The sequence below is a fragment of the Gopherus flavomarginatus genome, chromosome 5, assembly GCF_025201925.1.
Source record: "Gopherus flavomarginatus isolate rGopFla2 chromosome 5, rGopFla2.mat.asm, whole genome shotgun sequence".
NCBI lineage: Eukaryota > Metazoa > Chordata > Testudines > Testudinidae > Gopherus > Gopherus flavomarginatus.
This window is the reverse complement of record NC_066621.1, coordinates 128,482,311-128,488,310: the sequence shown is the minus strand read 5'-3', so window position 1 is coordinate 128,488,310 and position 6,000 is coordinate 128,482,311.

The window sequence follows — 6,000 nt, the reverse complement described above, 5'->3', positions numbered from 1 at the left end:
TCATTTTCTACTTTCGATGTTGCATTGCTAGCACCAGAACCAAAAAGTTAACCTCCACCCTGGCCTTATCAGTGATGCTTTACCACTTTTTCCCACTGGAAGTGGAATTTGGTCACTAGAAGTCAAAGGCCAAGTAAGTGATGAACTGATGACACCCAATTTTCAGATGTACCCAGGCTGTAAACATGGAAATATCTTTGTGCTGAAAATGAATCCTCATGCACACAATATCCCCACTTCCCCACACAATGCTATTAAAAGATTTCCCAGTGCTCTTGAGCCTGCTATTCTCTGGTCCTGAGTTTTTGTCTACTGCCTTCTATTAAGATTTCTCCACAATTCTTTTGCATAATTCTATCATTGAATATACACAGTACTTCTTGGTGTCAATCCAATATTGACCAAATTTTCTTGTTGTAATGACCAGATCACATTTGTTCCTTAGATACTATCTTACTCTGGAGTTCAGATGATCCTTTCCAAAACCTGGTCACGAGAAGCTTCTGTGCTGTAGGATCCTCTGCTTTGTTCTTTAGGAATAAGCCAGGAGTGGGAATAAATTTATGGAGTTGTACTGTATTGTATTGAATTCAGTCTGCTTTGAATGTGATGGTGAATTTGAAAGTTTAGTTAAGGTCAGTAACGAATACAGAACATAGGCAGATGAGAAATGGACACATTAAGTGAAGAATTTAACCTCCCTGTGCCTTCTGTAGAACATTTTATAATCTTTCCTTTTCATATTTTTAACTTTCAGCTCTTTTTGGAACCAGTTCCAGTTTCAAAATCTAATACACCTGCAAGTGCAGATTTTTTAGCACAACTCTGTTGCACTTGGCTTCAGAAGCAAAAAGGATCCCACATGAGTACTTCCTGAATACTCCCAAAAGGTAGAAAAAACCCAGCCCAGCATAGACAACAGATAAGACTGCAGGTGCATCTAACATTGCTACAAGAGTAGAAATAGCATTTGCACTGCTCTATCAACATTGTTTCACCTCAACAGATGTGACCCCCATATTTTCATTTCAACAAACGGCAACACTCTTGAAACTGGCAGAGAATTTTGAAAAATGCTCCACCACAAAGACCTATAATTTGCTAGAAACAAACAATGGCTAACATACAATATTGCTTTCCCCCATTCCCTTTGTTAGCCTATGTGCTACAGTTTGTGTCACTTAAACTCACTGAAAAGCAGGAACTCTGTTTTAATTTCAAAGTCAAGAAGGACAGCAAGGAATATGAGAAGGACCCAAAGCTTTCAGAAAATCCTAAATGAAGTATGTAACCTTTCCCCATTTCAACTCTCATTTCTTTTTATTATTTTTTCTGCTTCCTAACAAACCTGTGGAATAGATTGATGCCATTGGATCACTGCCCAGCATCTTTTCTTTCTAGCTTCATCCCTCACCACCACGCAGTCTGGAACAGGAAAACAATGTGGGTGGCAGGAGGGCAGTTTCCATCACTCCATTAAAACTGTAATTAAAAAAAAACAACAACCCAAAACGTCTTTTGGAAGCTCTCATTATATCTATTAATATTTTGCCTCTCACCATTCTTTAATGGCATTCAACTTTTTTTTCTGTTCAGATACATGTAGTTTTGATTTAATACATTAAACCTATCCTTATCTCCTACATGTGTTGTTGCTAGCCAGGCAGTGGCTGAGTGATATATATCCACATCAATGGTGTTTTAATGAAGAATCATTCTAATATATCAGAGAGAGAGTGCTCTCATGATAGATTAGTGCCATACATCACCATGGTGAGGCATTTCTTATTATATATTGCCCAAACAATGTCACTGGAAAGGAAGGAGATGCCTAGAAGACCTGGTAGGTTTTAATTTATTACATTTGTAACCCTTCTGCCCTTCTGAGTTGGCAGCAACAAGGGCCTGGTTCAGTATCTAGGGGTTCCGTTTCAATAACGCAATGCAAAATTGGCTCAAGCACCCACCCAGTGACCTGGGACAATTACATAGCACCCCCTGGGTGCCTCTAAGAGGCAATACTTCCCCTCTCGCAAGCACAGAGTCTGAGTGTAGCAAAATCCTTTTAATAAAGGAGGGAAACAATGTGACATTACGTTGGGGAAACACCACAAGCAGGATTCATAACACAAGCCATGAGCAAAAGACCCACCCCTCAAGTAAGTTTAGCAGTATTCTTTTCCCCTCAGGGTCTTAAGTCCAACAACCCAAAAGATCACTCCAATTCCCAAAAGTCTAACACCCCAAAAGTCTCTTGAGTGCAGCAACCCAAAAATCACCCAAAAGTCCAATAACCCAAAATTCTCTGTCCCTGGTCATTGCAGCCCCAGAGTTCAAAAGTTTATCTGCAGAGTTTTACCTCCCCCAGCCTGGGTGTAAATGGTGGGGGGAAGGGACACGCAGGGTGTTAAGGGGCACCTGACATGGTCCGAAGCCAATTGCCCCGCCTCTCTGTAGGGCTCTGCTGCAGCCTTCATCTCAAGACGCTTCACTCTGCCAGCCGTCCCGTGAGCCACTCCAGCCATCCTACGAACTGCTCCACTCCGCTCCGCTCCACTCGCTGTCCTATAGCCCACTCCAACCATCCCACAAACTGTTGCACTCTGCCAGCCACTTAGCAATATATCTTCAGGCTCCCCCCCACTAGTTAACACAGCACTCAGTGATCTCAGCTCTTTAGTGATTTCAGCTGATAGTAGAAGAGCTCCAGTGCTGGTGCACCAATGGCCCAAAACAAATTCAGCACAGCAGGCTGTAACTAGAGTCTTAATGGAATCAAAACTAGCTCTGCTATTCAACAGTTGAGAGGGGAGGTAATGCAATTGGTGTTTCAGGCCCTCAAGGAAGGAGGGACATCCCATCAGGCACAAAAACCTGTCCCAACCAACCACTCCCTCACTCTTTCCATTCACTGGGAATTGGAACCCATGTCCCTTGTCTAGCAAGTGCTACTTAGTTGATGGTGAATCCCTCTGTCATAAAACAGTTCCACTGGCCTTGATTCACATAATCAGGGTAACGACCCTTTATTCTTCCTGCCCCAGTAACAGAGGAACTGGGGATTCCACAGCAGCCAAAGTGACCATTTGGGCGGCTGTGGGCTCATGCTAGGTGGGGTGGGTGTGCCTATGCAAACAAGACCAGCCCCTGAAGTTCTTTTTCACAACTCGCCACAATTCACTATCAGATGTCAGGGTAGAGCTCATCCTGACTCTGCTTACACATTTAAAAAATGCTTTAAAATATCCAACACAATAATACCTGCCTAAGTTTGAAGTGGAACACACAACATTAACAGATAGGTCTGAAGTGAATCTTTGCAATGCAACCCAGTAAGTCAAAGGCCAGCCCATGGACTCCTACTACGCAGCCCACATCTCTCTTTCTCTTAAAAGACAGAAATACAAGCAAATATTGTGGCTGGCAACTTTAGTTTTGATTTAAAAATGTGCATCTCACATTATGCAGGGTACAATCTGGACTGTTGAACAGCTGTGCCCCTCAGTTCTCCAACCTAAGGTACCTTTTATGCTACTTTGCTCAGAGCAACCACTCCTGGCCTGCTCCCATTCAGCCTTCAGCTTGTAAATTACTCCCAGTTATGTTTCAAGAGTGCTTCAGCCAGGTTACCACCCTTGAATTACACTATAGAGCGACACCAGCAGACTCCCAGTCCCAGACTTTCCCCCAGAAATGTTCCTCTTGAACTCTTCATCATGAGGGAGGGCGGGGGAGGAAGGGGAGAGAAATTTAACCAAAGTCTCCCACATCCCAGCTAAGTTCTGTAACCACTGGGGTAAAAGTAAAGGGAGGTTGCCTCCCACCCTGGCTGTTTTATGTGGAGTTAAATGAGGTGAGTGAGGTAATATCTTTTATTGGATCAACTTCTGTGGGTGAAAGAAACAAGCTTTCAAGCTCCACAGAGCTCTTTTTCAGGTCCATGGAGTTAGGCAGTGTCTCAGCACACCCCCAGACTGGGCCCACAAGCAAAATGAGCATTCCTCTGCCTTTCATCCCTGGCTATAAGGACAGCAGTGAGCTTTAGGTGTGAGATAGGTACCCAGATGCCTGCCTAAGGCAGTAGTGCACATGCTCAGAGGCAGAAACTTAGGCACCTAGGGAACTTTTACAGCAAAAATTTAGGAGACAAGTGAGTTTAGGAGCCTACGGGGCTAGAAGGCAGCCAAGCAAGAGTTTTGATATTACAGCAGTGCCTAAAACTGGGACACAGGTGCCGAAATATGGGCTTTAGGTGCCTATATGGCTTTGCGGATCTCTCCCATAGTCCGTAAAGGCCCCAAACATGCGAATGCTTAAGCAGGTTTAACTTTGCATACCTGAATAGTCCCATTGACTTCACTGGGAATCCATATGTGTACATTTAAGCAAGATTGGGGCCTACCTGCATATTTCAGTGACTTCTACAAAGAAAGTGCTTAAGAATGTTTGGTGGTGATTGTTGATATTGGTGGTCATTTTTAATATCTCCAATGCTCTCCGCCCTGCTATGCTTCCCAGTGTCCCCCCAAAGTACAATGCTGTGACTCCTCCATCCTATATATTATTGTATATAATCAGTTGCAAACTCTACCTGTTGAGTTTGGAGCAATATTTATTTGGAAAATAAAGATTAATTAGAAAAACTAATGAGTTTAATAAAGACCTTAACTGAACCACATATGGTGGAAACTCCCCCTCCAGCAGGGGTTCTCAACTGTTTTCTTTCTGAGGCCCCTCCAACATGCTATAAAAACTCCACATCCCACCTGTACCACAACAACTGTTTTTCTCCATATAAAAGATATAGCTGCCATTAAGGGATAGGAAGCAAGGCAATTGCCCGGGGCTTGAGCCACAAGGGGCACGGTGAAACTTGTTCAGGTTGTTCAAGATTCAGCTTCAGCCCTGGATGCTGGAGCTCAGGGCCCTGGGCTGCAGTCCTGCATGGTGAGGCTTCAGCTTTCTGCCCCGGGACCTAACGAGTCTAGCACCAGACATGCTTGGCGGACCCCCTGAAACTATCTTGCGGCCCCCCAAGGGGCCCCCAACCCCGACTTGAGAACCACTGCCCTACAAAACACTCCAGAAGGCTATCAAGTGACAATGAAAACAGACACAGCCCACGCTTTCCCAGCCGCATTGGGGACCCATGTCTCCATCCACACAGATGCAGTTGCAGAATTGGGGCCTAAAATAAGGCAACATCAATTTAGAAGCATCACATCAGCTGATCAAACTCTCATTGGCATAGGCACCAACTCTGCAGTGCTCTGGGGCTGGAGCACCCATGAGGAAAAATTAGTAAGTGCTCTGCACCCACTGTCAGCCAAGCTCCCTTCACCCCCCACCACATCTCCTCCTCCTCCCCTGAGTGTGCCATGTCCCTGCTCCTCCACCTACCTCCCAGCATTTCCCATCTGGCTGCTACCAAACAGCACACTCCGGGGCGGAGGGGAGTAGGAACGTGGTACATTCGGGGAGGAGGCGGGGTCAGGGTGGGGATTTGAGGAAGGAGTTGGAATATTGGTGGGGACCAGGCAGAGTTGGAGTGGGGACTTTGGGGGAGGGGTTGGAATGGGAGCAGCGAAGAGTTGGGAAGGGGTGAGACTTCATGGAAGGGCTGGAGTGGGGGAAGGACTGGGGCCAGAGATGGGTTCGAGCACCCACATGAAAGAGGTGAAGTCGGCGCCTGTGCACACTGGCTAATCATAACCTAAGAGCATAATATGCAACTTCTGAAAATGGCCTTTACCATATTAACCCTTTTGTGGTGATCACATTCCCCAGAACACCCCAAATGGACAAGGGGCAACAGGAAGAAAGAGAAAATAACTTCAACAGTCTACAGATTAAAACCGGTGGTATGTAAGGCATTTGTTCCCTTCATAAAATACTATGTAACATGAGATGTGCCATGCTTAGGGGTCTGCTTATCCTCTCCTAAATATGCACGTGGAATTCCCACTAACATCAATGGGAACACCAGGTGTGTATCAAAGG